Source organism: Canis lupus, chromosome 20, assembly GCF_011100685.1.
Source record: "Canis lupus familiaris isolate Mischka breed German Shepherd chromosome 20, alternate assembly UU_Cfam_GSD_1.0, whole genome shotgun sequence".
NCBI lineage: Eukaryota > Metazoa > Chordata > Mammalia > Carnivora > Canidae > Canis > Canis lupus.
In genome coordinates this window covers 56,973,109-56,998,017 of record NC_049241.1, presented here as the reverse complement: position 1 = coordinate 56,998,017, position 24,909 = coordinate 56,973,109, and the positions used below count along the sequence as shown (strand labels likewise).

The window sequence follows — 24,909 nt, the reverse complement described above, 5'->3', positions numbered from 1 at the left end:
AAAGCCAGGGGCCAGCCTGGATGGTGGGCCATCCTTGGGGCACCTGGCCATGAGGCTCGAGCCCATCCCCACCCTGCAAGACCCGGCTCATTCCCCCTTCTGCCCCGAACACTCCTCCCTGTCCCCTCCTCAGAGAACCTCCTGGACCCCTCCAGGTCCAGCAAACATGACTGACAGGGGACTGGCACTGGGTCAGGACTTGCTGATTTGCGTGGCCCCAGGGCGGATGCCCCCACCCTCCACCGACAGTGGCCACAGCTCTTAGCCACACTTGCCTTCCTTCTGTCCCATGTTTGTTTGTTTTTGCCCCACTTTTTTTTTTTTTTTTTTTTAAGATTTTACTTACTTATTCATGAGAGACACAGAGAGAGGCAGAGACCCAGGCAGAGGGAGAAGCAGGCTCCATGCCAGGAGCCGGACGTGGGACTCAATCCAAGGTCTCCAGATCACACCCCGGGCTGAAGGCGGCGCTAAACCGCTGGGCCACTGGGGCTGCCTGTCCCACGTTTTTAAATGAGGTTTTCACTTGGAATAATCCGGGATTTACAGTAAAATTGCAAAGACAGCAGAGAGAGTTCTGTCCACCCTCCACCCGGTGCCCCTCACAGGAGCATCTTCTCTTCCAGGGCGTGTTTGTCGCAGCTGGAAAGGCAACATGGCCATGCCTGACGCGGATGCCCCTGGATTTCCTGTGAATGCCCTTTCCTGCCCCAGGACCCCATCCTGGGGGTGGCTGTCCTGCTCCCTGGTGTCCCTGTCTGCCCCAGTCTCTGGGGTTCCCCTTGCCACCTTCCCATCAAAGCTGCTTGCTTCTGAAAACATGGTTACTTTTCGTTTAAAAAACAGTCACTTGGCATTTATTATTGTTATTTCTGAGTGAATTAATAAATATTTAAATCTCTTCTTAGCTTTAATTTTGAGTCTGGTGACTTTCGATAAATAGAACATGCTCTTTGGAATCCTGAGGACCAGAGAGTTGAGAAGCTCTGTCCTGAAGCCCATCAGAGACCATGGCCCTCGTGGGGTTCTGCGCACAAAGTCTCACTGGCGTGCGACCACATCGCTGTGCCCATGTGTTGTCTCCGGCGGCTTCTGTGTTATAAGGGCAACGCTGAGTGGTTACGACACAGACAGCCTGGCCCGCAAACATTAAAGTGCTCCAGGTATAGGCCTTTCCAGAGAAAGTTTGCGCCCCGTGGTCTAGACTGTAGCAAGTGTGCACCGGTGCTTGTACATAATCAGACTGAAACCTTACTAGTGCGTAGGGCCCTGGGATACCATCCAAGAACCTGTCATGTGACAAGTTCAAGGAAATACCGCTGTGGAACATCATTCACCTGCGAACAGGGGCGAGGCGCCCACAGGCTACCCCGGGGATGGACCCTGAGCCCATGATGCTCAGGGAGGGAACCAGACACAGGAGGCTCCCCGGGGTGTGAGTCCACGTGTGTGACACGTCCAGGACGGGCTTGTCCATGGACAGGGAGAGGGTTCAGGGGGGTTGGGGGGTGGAGGGGTGACAGCTGATGGGGATGGAGTTGCTTTCTGGGGTGATGGAATGTTCTGGAATTAGATCATGCAATGGTTGCACAACCGTGCAAAAGTACTAAAACCCACTGAATCGTACACTTTAAAAGGGTGAACTGTACAGCAAGTGGATTATATCTCAACAAAGCTGTTATAAAAACATTTTTTTTAACCAGTAGAATTAAGAAAACAAAGCTAACAGGCCTGTACTTAGGCTCCCAGACGCCGCCCTATTTCATCTGCACACGCCAGGTCTCGTCCTCAGTGCCCCGCCCTGTGATCCGTCCCACAGACATAGTTACAGACCCCCCCTACCCCAACGCCCCGGAGTAGGGCCCACCCCAAGGGGCTGCTCAGATGCAAGATCAACATGACACACAGAAGGGAAAAAGTTCAAGTCATTTCCCATCCAGGCAAATGAGAAGAATCTCAGGCAAGAATGCAACACTTTCAAGCCATTAAAAGCAAAAGAAAAGGGGCACCTGGCGGGCTGGGTGGGTAGAGTGTGCAATGCTTGATCTCGGGGTTATAAGTTCAAACCCCATGCTGGGTGTATAGATTGCTTAAAAATAGAAATCTTGGGCAGCCCAGGTGGCTCAGCGGTTTAGCACTGCCTTCAGCCCAGGGCCTGATCCTGGAGACCCGGGATCAAGTCCCGCGTCGGGCTCCCTGTGTGGAGCCTGCTTCTCCTTCTACCTGTGTCTCTGACTCTCTCTCTCTCTCTCTCTCTCTCTCTGTGTGTCTCTCATAAATGAATAAAATCTTTTAAAAAAATAGAAATCTTTAAAAGAAATAAAAGCCAAAGACGAGATTTCAAGGGGACATCCCAGCTGTCGGTGGGCTCCCAGGCCCGTGGTGCCAGCCACCTCAGGAGACCGGGGGCTTCCTTCGTGCCATCGGCACCCCAGGCTAGGAAGCTGGTGCTGGGCACAGAACCCACCTGCGGGGTGGAACTACGGGTGGCGCTCAGGCTGTCCTGTGACCTGGGGCAACCTCTCCCGGCCGTTTCCACCCTTGTTTTTAAGAGGGGTGAAGGATGGGAGTGAAGCTCCTCTCCTGGCAGAGGGCCCCAAAGGTCAGACCACAGCTCAGCTAAGAGACTTGCAGACAGAGGCCCATCTGTGCTGCTCTGATGTGCTCGGGGCCTCCTTCTGGGGAGGTCCCCCCCCTTCCCTCTTGCACAGCCTCCCTAAAGGAGGACCGAGTTCACCCCCCACCTCCCATGTCCCCACATGGATATGAGAACCTCAGAAGGTGACTGATAGGAACTGACTTGTGTCCCCCAGATTCCTCTGTTGAAGCTTTAACCCCCAGCATGACTGTCCTTGGACTTGGGGCCTTAAAGCAGGTGATTAATGTAAATGAGGTCACAAGGGTGGTCCTAGTCACACATGACCATGTCCTTGTAGGAAGAGGAGGGTGGCACCCAGATACACACAGAGGGCAGACCCCCTGAGGATAGGGGTCAACAGGGTCTGCACACCCAGGAAGCCACCTCAGCACACATCCTGATCACAGACCTCCCGCCTCCAGGTCCCTGAGAGCAGATTTGTCATTGATGCTGCCCTGACTGTGGGGTCTGGGGGTGTTGCTGCAGCAGGCTTTGCAAGTGACCATATATGAAGAGAGGGAGGGTCTCTGCAGGTGTAACTGCTTATGTTAAAATGAGGCCAGACAGGATTAGTGTGGCCCTGACCCAGGCACTGGTGTCCTCATCAGAGGAGGAGACATACAGGGAGAGGCCAAGGCTGCAGGGTGCTGGGACCCTCAGGCACTGGAGGAGGCAGGAAGGACCGACCCCTGGAGCCTGTGGAGGGAGCATGGCCCCACTACACCTCCACCTCAGGCTCCTGGCCCCAGAATGTGGGAGAAAGAAATCCTGTGGTTCTCAACCCCTTGGTGCATAGTCTTTTGTTACAGTGACCGCAGGACACTGACACATGTCTCTCTGGTCTCCCCTCAACCCACCCTACAGTTCAAGAAACTGGTCTGATGAAGGGGACCTCCACCCATCCTCATCCTCAAAGCATTCCTGCTGCCCTCAGGTGACTGCCACGTGGTACCTTTTGCAGATTGCCTTTTTTTTTCTGTTCTTTCTTTCTTTCTTTCTTTCTTTCTTTCTTTCTTCTTTTTTTTTTTTTACTATATTGATGGGTCATATTAGTTCATTCTGGCTGCTACCACAGAACTCACCGACAGGGTGCCTTAAACCACAGACCTTACTCCTCACGGTCCAGGAAGCTGGAAGTTTGAGATCCAGGGGCCTCCAGGGTTGGTCGGTCCCTGGTGTGGGTGGGTATCTTCACAGACGGCCACCTCCTCACTGTGTCCTGGAGAGAGCGCTCTGATCTCTCTTCTTCACCTTACCAGGGTGCTAATCCTGCCATGGGGGCCCCCTCCCTCGTGACCTCACTTCACACTGGTCCCCTCCCAAACCTGGCCATTGGTCAGGGCTATCACATGAATTTGGGGGACACAAACATCCGGTCCCCAACCTGGGGGTACGTCATCATTCTTAAACACCCATTACATACAGACCAGGCCCTCTGAGGCTCCACAGTGCCTGGCAGGTGAGCTTACTTGGAGCCTGGCCATCACAGGCCTGGCTACCTAACAGCACCCCCATCCCTCCCGTTGAGCCACGCCTCTTAATGGCTTCATCTTTGTGCTTCTGAGGGGTGCACAACTTCCCCCTAAAAGAATTTACAGTCAGAGATGATGCCTGGGAGGTGGAGCATGTCCAGGGAAAGACACAGATACCCATAAGGGCTGGTTCCAGGCAGGAAGGCTAAGAGCACAGGGGGAGGGAGATGTCATTCTCAACTTTACCAATTGTACCTTAGGACCTTTGATCTCATGGCATCTCTATTTGTGCAAAAAGTCTATTTTTTTCCTAGACGTGTGCGGGTCCAAGCGAGGGTGGGTGAGGGAGAAGGCATATCTTGGATTCCACAGTTCACGCTGGGCTCCCCTGTGCCTTGGGGGGGAGACAGGTGGCCCACAGGCTAGGGTGAGGTGTCAAACCAGAACAAAAAGGTACCTTATCCCCAAAAGAAGTGAAAGCAGGAACTCAAACAGGTATTCCCACCCTCGTGTTCACAGCAGCATGACTGATTCACAACAACCCCCCAAAAAGGAAGAAAAAACTCAAGCATCCACTGACGGATGAATGAACATAATGTGATCCAGCCTCAGGAAGGAAGGGACCCAGACAGCTGCCCCCACGTGGACGGACCCCGAGGACACCGGGCTCAGGGAGGAGACCCAGACCCAGAAGGACACCTCCTGCAGGACCCCACTCCCAGGAGGTCCCCAGAGGAGGCTTGTCCACAGAGACAGAGGAAATGGTGGGAGCCAAGGATGGGGCGGAGGGCGGGGGGTCAGTGCTTCCTGGGGACGGGATATCCATGTGGGGAGATGGAAGGTTCTGGAGATGGTGGTAGGGGTGGGTGCAGGGTGGGGTGCGTGTGCTTCGTGCCCTGAGCCGTGCACTTAGAGACGGTCAAGGCGGTGAATTTTAAGTGTATTTTACCCACCAAAAAAAGAAAAAGAAAATGAGAAGGTGTTCCAATGCTCCGGAGGTCGCCTCTGTCCTGGTTTTGCCGTGTGTGGCGCAATACGGCCTGTGCATAAGCATGGTGGCCACAGGGCCCTCGTGGCGTGGAGCCGCCATCTCGGCTGGGCTCCCTCCAGGACGCAGTGGAGCATGCTGGTCTTCTGGGAAGTGTGCAGAGACCAGCTCTGCCAACCATCCCTGGTAGGAGCCAGGAAGGGGAGTGCAGGCAGTGGGCAAGGAAAGCCGGCCCCTCTGGTCCACCCCACCATGTCCCAGGTGTTCACTGGGCATGGAGAGATCCGCTGCAGGGGCTGGGCTGTATCTGCCCCGAGAACAGAAAAACAAGGTGAGCGGGGACACTGAGTTACTGCACAGCTGTGGCCCTTCCTGGGGGCTGCAGGCTGGGCCTGCAGAGGATGGATTCCGTTTGCCACTTTCCCAGGGGTGCAGGCTCTGGGCCAGGGGCACATTCTGTGCACATGGTCAGCCCCTTCTTTCTCCTCCTCCATCACAGGGACAGGAGCAGGGGTCTGGGGCTTGCCACCAACCTGCCAGAGTGCCTGGGGCTCCTCCCTCAGCCCCAGCGTTTCCATGGGTACCAGACAAGCCGGGTGAACTCAAGGGTCTTTGGGGAGGAAGGAGGCAGAGCCCAAGAGGAAGGGCCCTGGGGAGGCTGACCCCCAATGACCACAGGCGAAGGGACATGCTGCCTGTTCATCCAGAGCCCTGGCTATGCCCAGGCCGGGGGGCTGCTTACCTCATCGACCCCTTGCAACGACCCCGGGAGTTCACCAGAGGGAAACTGAGGGTGGGGGCCAGCTTGGCTGAGGGTCTCAGAACTGGGAGGGGCTGTGCTTCCGGGGCCTGGCTCCAGCGCCCACGGCCATCCCCATCCCCCAGCCGACCTGGCCTGCAGCACTGTGGAACCAGTCCTGAAGCCTAGGGGCCCTCTGCCCACCACCACTGGGGGGGACTGAGCACCCTCACCTTCTCTGGAAACAATGTCAGTTCATTGTGGCCAGGGATGGGCTTGGAACCCACGGCATGAAGCACGGCTTCTGCCCTCGGCCTCCTTGCTTCTTCATCCTCAGCGTGTACACCCCTTCCTGGCATCAACTCCTGTGCACCTGTACCCAGGCAGCTGCAGGGCATTGTTAACCTCAACTCAGACATCACTTCCTCCAGGAAGGCCTCCCTGAACACCTGCACTCACTCTCACCATCGGTTTGTTCACTGGGGTCTCATCCAGCACAGTCCTGCCCCAGGGGACACTGGGTGATCATGACTGGAGGGAGGGGCTGGTATTGAGTGGGTGGGGCCAGGGATGCTGCTTGACCCCCACCCTGCAGTGCCCAAGATGCAGCCCAGTGTCTGCGGCACCCAGGGGGCCAGCTGGATCTACCCCACAGCGCCAGGACATAGAAGGCCGGTTAATGGTTTGCCAGGGGGACCAGCTGGTGTGACCCCAGCCCGGATCCCAGATGTTGGCCATGTACTCCATGTGCCTGTCCCTCACCCCCGTGACCCCCGCTCCCATCAAGGACACCCACAGCTGGCAGCCTGGTGCCAGGGACATCCACTTGGAGTGCTGCCAGACCTTGCTTTCTGCCACTCCAGCTGCCTCTGGCCTGGCGAGCCCCACGTGGGCCGAGGGTGCCCGGCTGTGGGCGCCCCCTTCCCACAGGAGCAGGGGTCTGGATGAGCGGGAACGTGAGTCAGGCAGCCAGGGAACGGCATGTCGCATTCCAGGAGGCTAATGAGCTCCAGCGATGACGGGGCCAAGGAAGCTGCATGTGATCGTGACTCCTCCTGGGTTCTGTGCTCTGTCCCTGATGTGTCACTGCCCGGTCACAGACTCACCTCTCAGTGCAGGTCAGGTGAGGATTGTGCCGGAACCTTCTCTCTTTCACTCACTTGCTAAGCACTGGCTAAGCATCCCTGGCCCAGGGCATGGACGCAGCTGATGTGAATGTCCCAAAACACTTACCATGTGGCCCTGGGCAAGTCGTTAGCCCCTCTGCCACCATTTCCTCATCAGTGACAGGGACGCAAAGGGGCCTCAACTGAGGCTCTCGGCCTGAAATCAAGTAGCTGGTGGGCTGGGGACCCGCTTTTGCACAGCTGCTAGGAGGCCCCCACTTCCTCACTGACTCCTGGATTCACGACGTGGCCACTTGGTTTCCTCAAGGCCATAGAATGTCTGCTGTTGCTCTCTCTGTCTCTGTCTCTTTATTTTGGCTAAGAACAAACACCTATCTCACCCATTTTTACACGTATCGTTCATTAGCATTAAGAATATCCATGTCTGTGTGCAATGGATGTTCACAACCTTTTCATCTTTCAAACCCGAAGCACTGTTGGACACTAACTCCCTTCTCTGTCCTCCAGACCCTAACACCGACTGTCCACCATCTATCTGCGGACCTGAGTCCTCTGGATATGCTCCTGGTCTCCTTCAAGAGCTGGCCTGATTAGGTCAGACCCACCTAGACACTGTCTCTCTTAAGCCAAAGTCAACCAAATAGGGGTCTTCCTATACCTGCAAAATCGCTTTTGCCATTTCCCGTTAGCCTAAGCGTAAGAGTGGCATCTGGTCTATTCAGGGGTTCCACGCACACGAAGAGCAGGGATTAGACGGGGTGTGGACAGCAGAGGGTGCCTACCTGGAGCAGCATCTTGGAAGCTGCGGCCCGCATGGCCACTGTAAATGCCACGGCCACTGTAAATGCTGCGGTGAGGAATACCCACCCCCGGAACCCCTCTCAGGTGTCAGATTCTGCGAGGCATGGAGAAGACAGTTGAGAACTTCAGGGGGAAGGGGAGGAAGGCTTCATTCAAACAAGGGGATATTGTAGTGGGCCTCCAGGGGTTGGGCAGGGCAGACGAGGGAGATCAGGATGGGGTCTCTCCCCTGTAAGAGCTGGAGTATCTCACCATAACTTTTGGCCCTTCCATGGATGCCAGGACAGCAGAGGGGACAGTGGACCCAGCCTCCATGCTCAGGAAGGTCAGGTGAGTGGCCTGGGTGCGGGTGTGTATGGGACATGCACCTGGACTTGAACCTGAGCCTTCTGGCGCTGGTGGCTCCCACAACTCACACCTCTTCCCTTCTGCAAGGAGATCTACCAGAAGGCTGGCTGCCCCTAGAGTTGTGGGGAAGAGGAGGGCACTGCTGAGTACAGGCGTGGCACATGGTGCCATCGAGGCAGACACACCTGCATCTGTTTCCCCGCTGCCTGCCCTACTGGTGCTGTGCATATGAGTGAGAAGAGCTCTGTCCACTTTATGGACATGGGATGGTCCTGCACACTCCTAAATGAGGCGAAGCATGTGGCAAACAGCAGGGAACCACGCACACACAGTCCTCGTCCGACTGCCTGGTTCTGTACCATAGTTACAAGACATGCCACGGCTGGCGGCAGCTGGATGGGAGGGGGGGCACAGGGCTGTGCTGTGGGAGAGCTCGCAACTCCCTCTGAATCTGTAAGTATTCAAAATAAAGGCTTTTGTTTTGTTTAAATAAGGTAAGGATGCCTTCAGCCCAGGGCATGATCCTGGATTCCCAGGATCGAGACCCACATCAGGTTCCCCGCAGGAAGCCTACTTCTCCCTCTGCCTGTGTCTCTGCCTCGTGTGTGTGTGTGTGTGTGTGTGTGTGTGTCTCATGAATAAATAAATAAAATCTTCAAAACAAAAAAAATAAAATAAAATAAAAAGAAGTTTAAAAAAATTAGGTGAAAGGATGCCTGGGTGGCTCAGCAGTTGAGCGTCTGCCTTCGGCTCAGGGCATGATCCCAGGGTCCCACATCAGGTTCCCCGCAGGGAGCCTGCTTCTCCCTCTGCCTGTGTCTCTCCCACTCTCTGTGTCTCTCATGAAAAATAAATAAAATCTTAAAAAAAAAAATTAGGTGAAGCCATGAGTAGACTGAGGTGTAACTGGGACAAGACACGCCATGCATTCTCCAAACACCTCCTCTCTCTCCCAGTCCTGACCCCCGGTGTCCTGGCAGCACTCCCAGCAAACACGGGGCGGAAGTCAGACCAGAGAATGAAGACACCTGCGGCGCAGCCCCAGCTGGGGCTTCAGGCTGGCTGTGTCTTAAATGACTGTGTTCCTGTCTTTCCCTCTGTGGCCAGCAAGATTCTGAGGGCCCCCAAATCCTTGCCCTGTGCTGAACACACTGTGTAGACTAACCCTGAGTGTGGACTGGACCTGGGAACGTGATATGATACCATCCCCTGCTTAGACAATTTTGTATGGAAGAAGTGGGTTTGAATGATGTAATTAAGCTTCCAAGTCAGTTGACTTTGAATTCATTAAAAGGGGAATTCACCTGGGTGGGCCTGGCCTAATCACACAAGCCCTACAAAGGGTCAGGGACCTTCCTGACAAGAGAGGCTGGAAGTGTGCGGAGGCCAGCGGAGGAGTCATGTGGCTCGGACAGGACTTGAGAGTGGCCTCTAAGGCTTGGGTGGTCTCTTGCCAGCTGCTAGCAAGACAAAGAAACTGAATCCTGCCAACAGCGGGAGTGAGGATGGAGGCGGTTGTCTCTGCGGAGCTGCGGTGAGAAGTCAGCTCTGGCAGAGCCCTATGAGGCCCCGAGCACAGCAACAGCCATACCGTCCACACTGTGGACCTGTGGAACCAGGAGCTGATACACGGTGATGCTGGCTGTGTCTACTACACTCTGTGTGACGCAGCGCTGGACACCCTGGGTTTCCCAACCACTCTCACGGTCAGTCACACACAGAGGGTGCTCCTCTCTCTCAGAAAGTCCAAAAGCTGGAGAGTGGTGAGCAAGGAGTCATGCACAAAGACCAAGATACAGTATTGCCCCTCCAAAGACCTCGTCGCCAGTGTCCCTTACACGGGGGTCGGCAGTGACAATGGGAGACCACCAGTGATTCAGTCTGTGGGCATCAGAGGTGAGCCCCTGACAACCCATGGGCCTGCCCTTGGGGCACCTGCTCAGACCTCTGCCAGGCTGCAGTTGGCGTAGCAGCCCTTGGGCCCCAGGTAGCATCCCTTGGGCCCTCCCTGCCTCCCTCGCTGGGCACTAGGCCCCCTCCTGGCCACACCTGAGCCCTCGGCTTGCACCCCCACACTGCACCCGGGGCTTCTGCAGACAGGCACAAACAGTTTAGCCCACGGGGCCCAGGCACACACACGTTTGTGGACTTAAAGTGTGAAGCAGGAGAAAAAGAAATCAGGGGCCACCAACCCACCAGCTCCAAGGGAACCAGGCTAAGAACAGGCCCCAGGAAGATGCCAGGACCCTGCTGCCCACCACAGGGCTCCCGTTTCCCCCGCCCCCACCTTCCTGTCACATGTGACTGTCACCCCGTGGGTGTTTTGAGTCAAAAGAGGCTGCAGTTTGATGACCCTCTACTGGCAGCAATTGAGCCCTGCCCTGCCCCGAGGGAGGCTCACTGTGCGAGCTGTTGCCCAGCAACGTGCCTGTGCCCTAGGAGGCGTGGTCTCCGCCCCTGTGTGGCCACAGGGCTGCTCCAGTTCTGGCAGGCCCACTGATGGGGGCCCTGCTCCAGCAGTCTCCCATGTAGGTCTTGATTGTCAAATTGGTAAACTCAGGGTCGGGTAGCATAGAAGGGTCGGGGAGACAGCTTGGGTGGAAACACAAGGGCAAGAAAGTGTGATCTTGACTCCCTCGGGATGTGAGAGTGCTGTGCAGCAGAGATTTCTCCCCTCACCACGGTAGACACCTGGCAGGTCACTCTCTGGGGGCGTCCTGGGTGCTCTGGAGGGCTGCGCAGCATCCCTGGCCCCACCCACTCAATGCCAGGGGCTCCCCGGTCGTGATGGCCACAGACCTCCCAAGAGGCAGCCCTGTGGCCCCTGGGGGAGAAGAGCCCCAGGTGAGAGCCTGCAGTGGAGGGAGGGCCAGACTCATGCATGAGCCACCCCTGCTGCCTCGGGAAGCACCATGTGTGTCCTCATCGGCTGGATCAGCACCTGCGGGCTGCAGGGAGAGGGTTTCGGGCACCGTGGGCTGCAGCAGGGGCCCCCTTGACCCCCTTCAGCATGGCACCCCTTAATTATGTATGTTTTGTATATGTTTTCTGTTGGGAAGGAGGCAGCAGCCCCTGACCTTTCGTGAGGAGAACATTTTAAGGTTTTGATTGTGTATCTTGGCAGTTCTTGCAGGATAACAGCTTGTCCACAGACAAAACTGATAGTAACGTGCATTTCGACACGCCTGGGACAGACCCGAAGCGGGTAGCCAACCAGGGGGAAGGCAGCGCGCTCCGACTTGCAGGCTGGAGTTTGCTCCACGCAAGGGCCACTCTGGAGATAAAAGGCTCTGGCGGTGCTCTCGGCAGGAACGTTCAAAAGCTTCCAGGGGAACAAGGAGCAATCAGAAAAATACACTCTGCTGTTTGAAGGTCGCGGAGTTCTTTTGTACTCTCTGCTGTGAGCAAGAAGCTGGAAATAAATGCCTGTCCTTGTCTGCGGCGTCCTCCCCCTCCCCCAAGCACTGTGGACGTTGGGTGGGCCACTGTGCAGGGGTGCCCCAGGGGCTGAGCTGCACCCACTAGATGCTGCATCCCCAGTATGACAACCACAGGGGTCTCTGGATACCACCCAGTGCCCCCTGGGGGCAAGATTGCCCTCATAAGAATCACAGATTTAACCTAATATATGCAAAATATCATTTCCACTGAGGGCCCACTTCAGGTGCTCGGTAGCTGCCAGTAGTTTCTCCCATGCTGGAAATTGCAGCTCTAGACACCAGATTCAGCTCAAGGACGACGTCTCATCCAAAGGAAAGCTAGTGCCACCATGGCCCAGACCACCCATGCCCAGGTGACTCCAAGGTGAAAGTCTAGTGCCCTCAGGGGACAGGGGGTCTGAGCTGTCCCTGGCAGCTTCCATGCTGAAGGAATGCTGACTTGCCACTCCAGGAGGTATGCACCAGCTGGCTGTGGTCCCCACCCTCAGACTCCAGGGCAGTGAGAAGACCCACCCAGTAGCCAGGAACCCCATAAAGACACAGTGCGAGAGAAACCATTAAGACAGGGCCCTCGGGATCCCTGGGTGGCGCAGTGGTTTGGTGCCTGCCTTTGGCCCAGGGCGCGATCCTGGAGACCCGGGATCAAATCCCACGTCGGGCTCCTGGTGCATGGAGCCTGCTTCTCCCTCTGCCTATGTCTCTGCCTCTTTCTCTCTCTCTGTGTGTGACTATCATAAATAAATAAAAATTAAAAAAAAAAAAAAAAGACAGGGCCCTCGTCCTACCACCAGGGGACCCCAGCCCATGTCTGGGGACATGTGTGGTCATTTCCACTGTGGAGGGAGGAGCTCCTAGCATCGAGTGGGTGGGGTCAGGGATGCTGCCCCCCATAATGCTCCCTGTGCCCAGGATGTGCCCCAGGGAGTGACCCACTTGGTGTCAGCAGTGCTGAGGCGGGGGAACCCCCAGTGAGCCTCCAGTTCTTTCAGGGATGTCGGCTCCTAGAGAGCCAAGGGTTTTTACCTGTTCTGGTCACTGCCATTTCCCCAGAGCCCAGCCCAGGTTTACACTCAGAAACCCCTGCTGAGGGAAGGGACGAAATCTGGGAGGGCCACCCTGTGCCCAGGCAGTAAGCACCCAAGACCACAGGTGCTCAGGGCAACACCCGCCAGATTCCACGCCCACGCGGCCCCAGGGGGCTTCTGTGGGCTGCTGTCATGTAGGTGAGTCCCAAAGGAAGATCCGTGTGGGGCTGGAGACACTGGCTGCTCCTCCAGAAGCAAGATTCAGTCTTCACGCTGGGGGGTACAGCAGCCAGGCTGCCCACCCTGTCCTGTGTCATTGTCTCTGCTCTGGCCACTGGGCCGTGCCCGGGGTCCAGGGTGGGTTTTGGGGTACAGGTGTCCTGAGCCCCCAAGGTCGCAGAGCCAGTGCTTCCTAGATCCCTCCTACACCGAGTGGAAGGGGCCAGCTGGCAGATGCCTGTCCCAACCAGGAGAAGCTCCAAATCTGCAAGGCAGGTGGGGGCCTGGGACAGGGTGACCACAGGACTCTCGGTGCTGAAATGCCCAGGGGAAGGGAACAGAGTGGTCAGGCGCTCCAAGAGAGGCCGTGTTAACACCGGGGGCGCCCGCCCACCTGCCCCTCCACCCACGCCCAGCTCAGGGGCAGGTCCTGGGGAGACCCTCATGGGCCTTCTCTGCCCCCTCGTGGCCACCAGGGGGAACTGCAGCACTCTGGCTCGGACCCTCAGCCCCACACCCCAGGGGCAAGCACCCCAAACTCTGGCTCATCTCCCGCTGGAGTGCTGGTTCTGCCACGAGAGCAGGTAGTGGTAGCCTTCGCTCAGCGCCGCCGGGCTGCTCGGAGATGGTAAACCCTGGCCGGGCTCTGGGATATCAGGCCGCCTACAGACACCTCACACAGCCCCCGACAAACAGGATGTGCTCGGTGAGGGACTATTTAGTTAAAACATAACCAGGGAAAGCCTGGCATTCCCCCTCTGAGGAGCTCCTACAGGACAGCACCTGCCAGTTCTGCCCACAGCGTGCCAGCTCACCGAGTCACTCCAAGCCCCTCCAGCAGTGCCTTCCCCACACCACGCAGCCCCGCATGCCCTGGCCCGCTGTGGGGGTCAGACCCATCAGTGAGCCTGCATCGAAGACATAAGCATAAAAGATGCAATTGAAACACAATGTAGGTGAATTGCTTTCTAGCATCTTGAAATTTGGGATAGTGCCAAACAAAACACGCAGGCGAGCGCCAGTGTCCTCAATCCGTGAGAAAACCCGTGGTGAGTACAGTGTAAGGGCCCTCTCAGAGCAATATTCACAGCGCACGGGACGGACGCCAGACAGCGGCCACTCAGAGAAAGACAAAGTTCAAACACAGTGTATAAAGAGCTCAAGCACGTCGATGGAGAGAGAGCCTCACGAGGAAGATTAGAAACATAACCCGCTGCTTACAGAAGGTACACCGGGGTGGGGGTGGGGGGGACATGTGAAAACCCCAACCATCCGACCCCGCAGCACTGCAACTGGCCCGGCTGCTCAGACGGGTGGGCAGATGGCTTTGGAGACAGGCACTCGGCAGGGGCCGGGGCGGGGGTGGGGTGGGGGGTGGCGGGCAGCGGCTGTCAGAAGGGGAAGCCGGGACACCCGGATTCTCTCTCTCCCTCACACGCACAGCACACCTACATATGGGAATCCACCCCAGACGACAACCAAACAGGGATGCACAAGGTCTGCACAAAGACATTCGTCCCAGAATATAAAAGAGGGGGAGAGAGAGAGAGAAAAGAAACAGAAAAAGAAACACCCCCAGAAGCCAACCCATGGATCAATTAAATCAGCTGTAAAATTATTTTAAAAGCACTGAATAACCATTTGCCTACAATATGAAATGCTAAGGCGACGTCAAGAGAGATGAGGGAAAAGCAGGTTTACTGACAGGGAGCATGTTAAAGAGTAAATCCTGTTTATCCAGAATCGTGTGTGTGGACGGAACTCACAGGAAGACAGGAAAACGCTCACCAAGACACCAGCACGCCATCCCCCGGCGGGCACGCCGTCATTGGGCGAGGGCTTTAGGGCTTTGCTACTCCTTTGCCTGCACTGCCCTTTCTACAGGACGTCAGTCCACCTCCACCTGGCCAGCTGCTGGTGGTCCCCAAATACCCCACCTGACTGGCAAGTCTGCGACACGGACGCCACACAGGAGATCATCCCTGTGGACCTGCTGGGCACCCACACGTCCTGCTTGGCTGAGGGTTCCAGCTCCTGGCCTCTGTCCTCTCCAAACCACGTCCCCTGCAGTCTTACTGAGGTGCACGTCACAGGCCATAGAACTCGCCAGTTAGGAGCACACAAGGCGAGGAGTCTGGTGAGGCCACCAGCTCGCCCAACTGCCCCCCATGCACACCCACGGCAAGTCTCCATTCCCACCCCAGTCCTGGTGGCCACCAAGGACCTTCCCATCCCTGCAGACTGGCCTTTCTAGAAACTTCATGGAGACAGACCCACAGGATGTGCATCTTAGGGGTCTACCTCCTTTTCTATCATTTTTTTGCTTAAACACACACACACACCCAGTTTAGGAATATCCAATATTATAAAGACATCCAATATCCCTAAAATTTACTGACAAATGAAACACAACCCTAATCAAAGTTCCATCAGAATTTTCATTAGAAAAACACACAAGAGCAGCAGAGCTGCTCTTCCCAGGAGGGTGGAAGGGGAGACTGGGGGCCACCACAGGCCGCTGCACCCCCACCCCACCCCCACTCACCTTCACACCGCCCCTGCCCCACATGCTAAACGCCACTCGACACCCTTTGGGAATGATACCGATGGACAGACAGATGGAGTTAAGAGGGCAGGATGTGAGCCTCAGAGTCCTCCTGGCTGCACAGTGCCTCCCAGTCACCAGGACGGGCACCAGGTTTGAGATCTGTCATGTCCAGTGACTCGGCTCTGCTCCTGGCAGTGGCTCCGGATGGGCCACCCTGCACATGCCAGAGGGCCCTGCCCCTCCACGCCAGGCCGGCCCACATTTACGTCAACAGTGAGAAAACATCATGACACTGACCTGTGCACGAGGCCTAGCTGTCTTTGGTGCCAAGGATCAGGAACCACACGTCCGCTCCCTGGAAGAAAAACAGAACCGTTCAGTGGAGCATCATTTGGTCAGGAATGTGTGTCCATCAGTGGCGGCTGTGAAGAAGAGTCTGGAGCTCACAGTCAGACTGCTATAAAGACCACCCCGCGGGGTCCTGCCTTTGGCTGTCCAGCCAGACTCGGGGACGGCGCACACACAGGCTTCCCAGCACAGAGGTGGGACTTAGGAAAGCAATTTGCCAGAAAGATCTCTTAGAAGTTTGCAAGGTCATCCCTGCTAAATTTTCCAAAGGCTCCAAAACTAAATGGATGAAAGGACTGGATGGTTATGTGATCTTTTGTGCTTTGTCATGATGTTCGCCTGCATCACTTGACCCTTGTGGTCTCCCATGAGGATGAGGTGGAAACCGAGTCAAGCCCCTGCCCCAGGGCACCCACCAACTCACCAGGGTCTGCCTAAGGAGATGTGAGGACCAAATGCAATGTGGCATCCTGGATGCAGTCCCGGAGCAGGACAAGGACATTAGGGGCAAACTGGTGAAATTTGAACAGAGCAGGGCTGGGTTCATGAAGTGCATCATTGCCACAAAGGCACTGTGGGTCCGGAAGGAGGAGCCAAATGAGGGAGACTGGGTGATGGGCAAATAGGAATTCTTTGAAACTCCTGAAAACTTACAATTATTTTAAAATTAAAAAGTTGGGATCCCTGGGTGGCGAAGCGGTTTGGCGCCTGCCTTTGGCCCGGGGCGCGATCCTGGAGACCCGGGATCGAATCCCACATCGGGCTCCCGGTGCATGGAGCCTGCTTCTCCCTCTGCCTGTGTCTCTGCCTCTCTCTCTCTGTGTGACTATCATAAATAAATAAATAAATAAATAAATAAATAAATAAATAAATTTTAAAAAAAGTTATTTAAAAATAACTCAATTCTAGGGCACCTGGGTGGCTAGGCATCCAGCTCTTGGTTTCAGATCAGGTCATGATCTCTGGGGTCATGGGATCGAGCCCCATGTCAGGCTCCATGCTTGGTGAGGAGTCTGCTTGGGATTCTCTCCCCCTCTGCTCCTCCCCATGCTCTCGCTCTCGCTCTCGCTCTCTCTCAAATAAATAAATCTTTAAAAAACAAACAAACAAACAAACAAACAAACAAACCCTCAAAGATTTCAATGCTGGTTCCCTTTCTGGGAGTTCGGGCCATTTCATGGTCACCCAGGGGCCAGGATGGAGAACTGAAATTCCCCACTGTCACCTGCAGGTGGCGCCACAGCCCCAGAAATGCCCCAGACAGGCCGGGGGAGCTGCTGGGACCTACCTAGTGGGAGGACGGCTGCTGCTAGATAGAGGCCAGAGGGCGCCCTGAAAGGCCAGGCCAACCAGCAGGGATGATAGAGGAATGGCCAGAGCAATATGCCCCTGACCCTGGAGGCCGAGACCTGCAGGGGTCACCTATGCACACAATCCTTCAAGTTTTTATTTCTGAATCAATTAAAGACTCACAAGAAGTTGCAAAACTAACCAGTCAGAGGAGTCCCGGGCACTCTGTACCCAGCTGCACCCCTGGTAGCTCCTTACACAACTAGGGGACGCTGTCAAAACCTGTAGAGTGACTGATAACCAGGTATCGTCTTCTACGGCTGTCCCACTGAGATCGGGTTCTTGTGCCACAGAGTGCACAATAATGTGCTTCTAGTATTCTCAGAGTCATGCAACTATCACCACTACCAACTTTAGGACTTACTCATCATCCCTAAAGGAAACCCCGTCCCCATCAGCCATCACTCATCCCCTCCCAGGCCCTGGCCCCCATGAGTCCCCTCCCTGTCCATGGAGGAGCCCGTCCTGAACATGTCACACACATGGACTCACACCACAGGCCTCCTGTGTCTGGTTCCCTCCCTGAGCGTCATGGGCTCAGGGGCTGTCCCTGGGGCAGCGTGTTCACAGCCAAGGGACGTGCCTGGGTGTGTGGATAGGCATACTGTGTGAATCCCTTCACTACTGATGGGACACTTGGGTGTCCCCACCTGCTGGCTGCTGTGAACCGTGCCGCTATGAACATGGTGTCATGGATCCTTTTCAAGACAGTTTCTCACTCCCCACCTTCACGTGTGTAAATCACCCCCCCTCCCCAGCTCTGTAACAGCAGCCCTGGCATTTGAACTTGGGCACCGAGGTAACCACCACAGACACCCCCACTGTGGCTGTGCTCGGCCCAGACCAGCTTGAGCAACATGCCCTGCAGCTCTGTCCCGGGGCCCTTGAGTCCACAGGCTGTGAGCTGCACCAGCTGGCGCCTGGCTGTCCCTGTGACCTTCACCCATGCAAAGATGCTGGGCTTTCACTTTCCCCGTCAGAGGGAAACCACAAGCTCTCCTGAAGGGCCAGCAGTGGGATGAGGTGGGACCCGGCAGCAGGATCTGCTCCAGGATTTGTGAGCCGGTAGCCAAGTGAAACCAGAATCCCTTGTTCAATAATTAGGACAAACTTGAAGCCAGCGATGACAGTGGCCATTGGGGTGTCCTCGTTGGAAGGATTACTGCCAACATCTGTCCTGGGCAGGACTTCTGATGACCTGGGACCTTCATCCTGTCTACGTGCTTCCTTTCTCTTTCCCTTTCCTTTAAGTTGAGATAGAATTCTCCTACAATAACATTCATCCATTCAAGTGTCCGATGCAGTAGCTGTCAGGATATCTGCAAGGCTGTAGAGCCACCACACTAATGCCAGGACATGGTCCTCAGCCCCTGGAGAGACCCTATGCCCCCAGCACCACCAGCATTGGGTGGTGATTCAGTCGAGCCTCCAGGAAGAGGCGAGACCCTGCAGCACCAGAGCCGCGTCGGTTCTGCAGGCCACTGCACTTCACCGCACCCCACGCTCCGACCCAGTCAGTGCTCAGGGAAGGTCTGCAGGGCTGGGGACACCAGGATGCTCCCCAGGGCTGGGTGACACTGGCTTGTGAGATGGGAAGGGCCGGAACCCCACCACGTGCCTGCAGGACTGGCACAGGGGCTTGGGGAGTGCAGGTATGGCCAGGAGCAAGCCCTGGCACACAGGCCCCTGCTCTCAGCTACATCGTTTGTCAATGTGAGAAGGGAGGACGGAACACACAGATCAGCAACCAAGGGCAGCCGTTGGAGCCTGTCGTCAGTAACTCTCCATCAAGGAACCGAGGGGCCAGCCCCGACTGACACAGGGTGTCTCGTCCAAGAGGAAGGCAAGTCACAACCCACTTCACTCCATCAGAGCCTCCAGAACTTTTCCAGAGGGATGACACAACCCTGCTGTGTGCAAACGCTACTGTCCCTCCCTCTAGAATTCAGGGTCCCCCACTCTCCCATCATTGCTGATATAGAAGCTGGTCATTCTCTGTGTGGGCGGGCATCTGGGGCAGGGGGCATTGAGCAGCATCGCCCACCCACTGGATGCCAGGACAGCCCCAGTGGTGACAACCACAGACGTCCCCAGACCTGGCCCAGAGTCCCTGGCAGGGTAGGGGGACAAGCTTCCTGAAGCTTCTATGCTTCTATCTGAAGTTCTGTGCCCACCTGGACACACTGGCTTATGAGCCGCTGCTGCCTCTGAGTGCCCTGTCCCCTTTTGGGGGGTAAATCCCTTTTCAAGTAGAACTCTGTTATCAACCACCAGGCTAGGAGAGGGGTGGGGCAAAGACTGACCTGAAAGTCAACTAGGACTTTGGTTAATGGTCATATATCAATACTGGCTCATCGATCACAACTGTGCCACACTAGAGCCAGATGGTGACACTGGGGAAACAGGGTGGCGACGGGAGACGTGGGAACTCTATTTCCTGCTCAGTTTTCCCATAAACCTAATGCTACTTTAAAAAGCTGTCTAATAAGGGAGGGTCTTGAAGAGACAAATTAGAATTCTGATTTTAGAAAGGAGGAAGGGCGTAGCGAGGGCGGGCAGGGGAGGGAGGAAGGGAAGGGGGAGTGGGGAGGGGAATGGGAGCCCATCTTGGACCAGATGATGGCTAAGTGCTCACATTTCACCAGTGACTCCTTCAACAAGCTGCTGCGAACCAGACCCGAGAGAAGCTGGGTCAGTCCTGGCCAAATGCATTTCCTACTTCTTCCCCCAAAGCTCCTTCAAGGCTTGTAACCATATAGTTGGGTGAGGATCAGACTCTCCTGAGCTCTCAGGCCTGGATTAACCTATACGAGAGCCATCCCCCAGCCCACAGACCACAGCAGCCCCATGAGCAGATCAGAGCCCTTAATACAATCAGTCCCAAACCTCCTCCCTCGGATTACTCCCAAATCCCATTTGGTCAATGGAAAGCATATTGTGGCCGGTCATGAGCTGATTTCTGCAAGATGGCACTGAGCAGCAGCCTGCCCCTTCACTGCCCGTGACCCTGTGTGGCCCTGAGACCAATAGGGTCTGATAGCAGGGACTCTGATACCAGAGGCAATAATCCTGACTGGGCCCTGACACCGACAGGGCCCTAACCCTGGGGGACCTGGATCAGCGGGGAGCTGATACACCTGCCATCAGCACTGACTCACCTGACGTCTTCACCTAGGTATTTACTCAATCATCACAGGTTTCTAATGGTAAGCACTGAACAGCATTGGATTTTTCATTTTCTTGTTTTCCCAACATCTATCGACCTGATAATCTGAGGAGACACAAGAGCCCAGTGGGATACAAGAAACTCAATAAGGGGAGAGCAGCCCAATGACAGAGGTGAGAACATGAAATCTTTGGGATTTCACGAATTATCACTACATAAATGCCAGCATCTAGTTTCTGAAACTGAAAAAAGCCACTGCCTTTATCTCCTGTCCTCTAAAGCAGGGTCTCTCCTTCCCCGGCACCACTGACTCTCTGTGGGACGTCTGGGGGCACCGTGGGGTGTCAAGTAGCAGCCCACACCCCTGCTTACTCTATGCCAAGAGCACCCCAGTCATAAGGAGCTCAATATCCCCAGGCATCCCTCACCACCCAAGGGGCAAGACTGCCCCCAGCTGAGATGGGCTGCCCTGACCCGGCATGTCTCCCCCTCCCGGGCTGCAGTTCGTGTCCCTGGGAACTGAGGGTGGGATGGGGGAGTGGGTGTCTGAGCCCCCTCAACTTCCCACGCTGACGCCCCCTGGTGTGTGGCAGGAACGCTTGCCTGCTTGGAGGGAGGCTCGATATAGATATAGCAATGCAGCGCTGTCCTTCATGCACTGCAGCGATCACCCCAGCCTTCCCCCGTCACCACAGCAACCATCTAAATATGTCACCCTGACGAGGCTCTGATTGCAAATGAAGGGGGAGGAGAAGCCTGGGGGCCGGGGCTGGTGGGGAGGCGCCCCAGAGCAGGGGTGACGTGGCTCTGCCTGGACTGACCCAGGGCAGGTGCCATCACACCCCTGATTGGACAGGACTCGAGGGCACGGTTTGCTTGACCCCAGGGTTAAAGGTCTCTGGGAGCCGAGCACCGGAAGGCACAGGAAGGCAGAAGGAGTGCTGCTGCTCTATGACCTTGAGTCTAGGATGACTCAGAGGCCCTCCCAACATCCCCCCCATATAACCCAGGTTGGAAGGCTGCCTGGGTCACACCTGGACCATTGGGGTTTACTCTGATTTCGCATGTGGGCAAGGGATCTGGCTCAATCTTTTTCCAAATAATTAACACAGGGTTTTCACCTGCCCCCCCAAATCTGGCACTGCTGACACACTGGGTCATTCTCCGTGGGGGCGTCCGGGGTGCAGATGGGTCGGCGGCATCCCTGGCCCCTACCCACTCAATGCCAGGAGCCCCCCACCCCCGTTGTGAGGGCCATAGATGCCCCCAGAGGCCATGTCCCGGGGGCAGGACTGCTCCCCTGTGAGAGGTCATCAAATCCCCACTACCTGGAATTGTAATATATGGATGGACAGGCAACTGATTTGGGAGAGAACCAATCTCTGACGAGAGAGAGAGAGAGAGAGAGAGAGAGAGAGAGAAAGAAAGAAAAGAAAGAAAGAAAAAAGAAAAGAAAGAAAAAAAGAAAAAAGAAAAGAAAAGAAAAGAAAATGTAGAAACATTTCTTTCTCCACTCAGAATTAAAATGGTGACAAAGAGTCCCACGGGAGGGGGTGGGTGGGGACACAAATTCTTACATCCCAGGGGCAACGCTGTGGCGCACTGTCCTAACTTCCCAGCTCACGGACTCCCCTGTGCCTCAGTTTCCAAATCTGTAACACAGAGACGATGGGAGCATCTATCCCACGAGTGCTCTCCAGACTAAACAGCTGAACATCTGGGGGTGCCTGGGTGGCTCAGTTGGTGAAGCATCTGCCTTCCGCTCAGGTCATGATCCCGGGGTCTGGGGATGGAGCGGCAAGCTCTGCTCAGCAGGCAGTCTGCTTCTCTGTCCCCCTCTTCCCCTCCCCTGTGCTTGTGCTCACTCCCTCTCTCTCTCAAACAAATAAATAAAATCCTTAAAGAAAATAAATAACTGAGCATCTATAAGATGTTTCCATTGGTGCCTGACATTGTTAATGGGGCACGACTGCTTTATCATCAGAGCTTCTGTGTCATATACTACGTGTCATACGGTAAGTCATACACCACAACTTCATTACTCAGAGCCTGTGCTTCCGGCTTTGTTGACAAGACCAGGGCCCAGCAACATGTTCCGGCGAAGGGCCACATGGTAAATACTTTTGGCTTTGTGAGTCAGGTGGTCTCTGTCGTCACTACTACTACAGACCTGATGGTAGTAGACAAACAGGTGCGGCCATCTGCCAATAAAACTTTATTTACAAAAAAAAAAAAAAAACTTTATTTACAAAGGCAGGAGGCCTGCTTTCGGCCCACAGGCTGTAGCTTGTGACCCCTGGAACAGAAGACAGTCTATTAAAACATGGCACTATTTTAGCCACAAATGCTCATATCCAGGCACCACTGCAGGGAGAGTGTTCCAATCTCATCCCAAAACTAGACCCTGCCTGGGTCACATGGAAAAACTCCACACTGCCCCAGCCTGTCACTCAGCAAAATTATCTCAGACCATTCTGTGACACAGAACACTCACAACTGAAGAGGTGCCACTTTTAAATTAATAAGAGGGCTGTTGCTTTCCTGTCACCTTGAAAAAAAATCCATCACCCGACTTGGTAGTAAATACCTCACCTTTATCAACTGGCTAGTGAGCCTTGGCTGCAAAGGGCACCCAAAATGTCTAGACCTGGTGAGCGCAATTGCCACCAGCAACACCCTTCATGACCCACCCCCAGAGCAGGGCACAATGTATGTACACAAAGGTCTGAGAGACTGCCACAGTCCCCATGGGGCCTGAGACATGACCAGTGAATGTGGTGTGGGGTCCTGGATGAAGTTCTGGGGCAGAAAAAGAGTATTAGGGGGAAAGCAGAGAAATCTGAAGTATGGAGTTGGGTTAATAACATACAGAGGGAGGGGATCCCTGGGTGGCGCAGCGGTTTGGCGCCTGTCTTTGGCCCAGGGCGTGATCCTGGAGACCCGGGATCGAGTCCCACATCAGGCTCCCGGTGCATGGAGCCTGCTTCTCCCTCTGCCTGTGTCTCTGCCTCTCTCTCTCTCTCTCTCTCTCTGTGTGCTATCATAAATAAATAAAATTTAAAAAAAAATAACATACAGAGGGACGCCTGGGTGGCTCAGTGGTTGAGCGTCTGCCTTTACCCCAGGGCATGATCCTGGAGTCCCGGGATCGAGTCCCACGTTGGGCCCCCTGCATGGAGCCTGCTTCTCCCTCTGCCTATGTCTCTGCCTCCCTCTTTCTCTCTCTGTGTCTCTCATGAATAAATAAATAAAATCTTTAAAAAATAAAAAAAAATAGTGACATACGGATATGGGTGTATTATCTGTGACAAAGGTACCACCCTGAGGTAAGATGTCAACTGCAGGGTACCTGGGTGTGGGCTACATGGGAACTCTGTACTGCCTTCCCAATTTCTCTAGGGATCTCAAACTATTCTAAAATGAAAGTTTCCTGAAAGAGAGAAAAGAAGAGTGACGACGGGCAATTAGCTGCTGATGCCAGGGAACGCTTCAAAGTGTGAGGGACCATTAAGTCCCTGTGACAGCGCCTAATAATGACACGGTTATATAAAACCTAGAAGAGAAAGCCGCTAAAAACAGGATATGCTAATCAACAGGGGAAATTTGCTCTTCTGACAGGAACAGGGGGCGGGGGAAGACAGGTGGCTGAGCAGTCTCCCCCACCCCCACCGGGGCAGTCACAGCAGATCCACCCCACCGCAGGGTCCTGCTGAGCAAGCTTCTGAGACATCTCAGGCAGAGCCAGGCCACGCGGCACATTCACTCAGAGGCCTGCGAGGGTGAGCCAGTACAGGGGCCCGGAAGAAGGCAAAGGTTTTATGGATGGAGAATTCTGGAAAGTAAAAGGGAAGCTGTGGGCCAAAGAAAGAAAGACAACTAATAGAATGTGGCATGCTGGTCTTTGCAAGTTACCTGATTAGACACTGTCATCTATACCAGGGTCTCTCCCGGTCGGGCCCACAGACATTCAGGGCTGGTTCGTTCTCTGTAGGCGGGGGTGGGGGTGCGGGGTGCCGGGCACTGGGAGAGCTGAGCAGCATCCCTACCCCACCCACCCCCTCCATGCCAGGAGCATGCCCAGTGTGATGACCAACAGGCGTCCCCAGACATCACCCAGTGTCCCCTGCGGGCAGAATCACCCCAGATGAGAACTACCAACCTACAATATCTAACAATCTACATACAACCCATAAGAAGTAAAATTATCTCTGCTCTACAGATGGAGAAACTGAGGCTCAGAGAGATGAAACCAGCCTGAGAAGAAGAAAGAGATCATCATGTGTCAAATCCCACTTTTAATAGGGAGAGGCCTCTGAATTGGGAAGGAGGCAGTGCTGTTCTATCTGAGACCGAGGCCAAATCTGGCCCACCACTCACTTCATAAATAAAGTTTTATTCAAACACAGCCATGCCCATTCACATATACATCATCTATGGCACATCTGTACCTACAAAGGCAGAACCCAGGAACTGCAACAAAGACCTCTGGCCTGCAAAGCTGAAAATACTTACCCTCTGGCCCTTTACAGAAAGTCTGTTGACTCCCCACAGAGAGATCCCACATCACCACTTCAAGGCCCTGCAGGGTTTCCTTCTCAGACTCTCAGCGGAGGTGCATGGTGGATATTTTGTTGGAGGAATGGCACACACCACACAGGAAGCCTCCCTGGAAGTTAAGCAAATCTGGCCTGGTTCTGCTC

The 24,909-nt window shown here is 55.1% G+C and overlaps 1 protein-coding gene across 2 annotated transcripts in view; it reads right to left on the bottom strand.

The window, feature by feature from the left end:
* Positions 1–24,909, bottom strand: part of GNG7 (G protein subunit gamma 7) — a 124,071-nt gene that overhangs the window by 76,961 nt on the left and 22,201 nt on the right. The window contains exons 1-2 of one of the 2 annotated variants that reach the window (XM_038567888.1): positions 20,202–20,257; positions 15,643–15,700 (exon numbers count right to left, since the gene is read on the bottom strand). The gene's annotated coding sequence lies outside the window, so the exon portion shown is untranslated. Of the gene's footprint in view, positions 1–15,642; positions 15,701–20,201; positions 20,258–24,909 lie in introns of those variants that run through there. The other variant, XM_038567887.1, reaches the window with a different exon arrangement.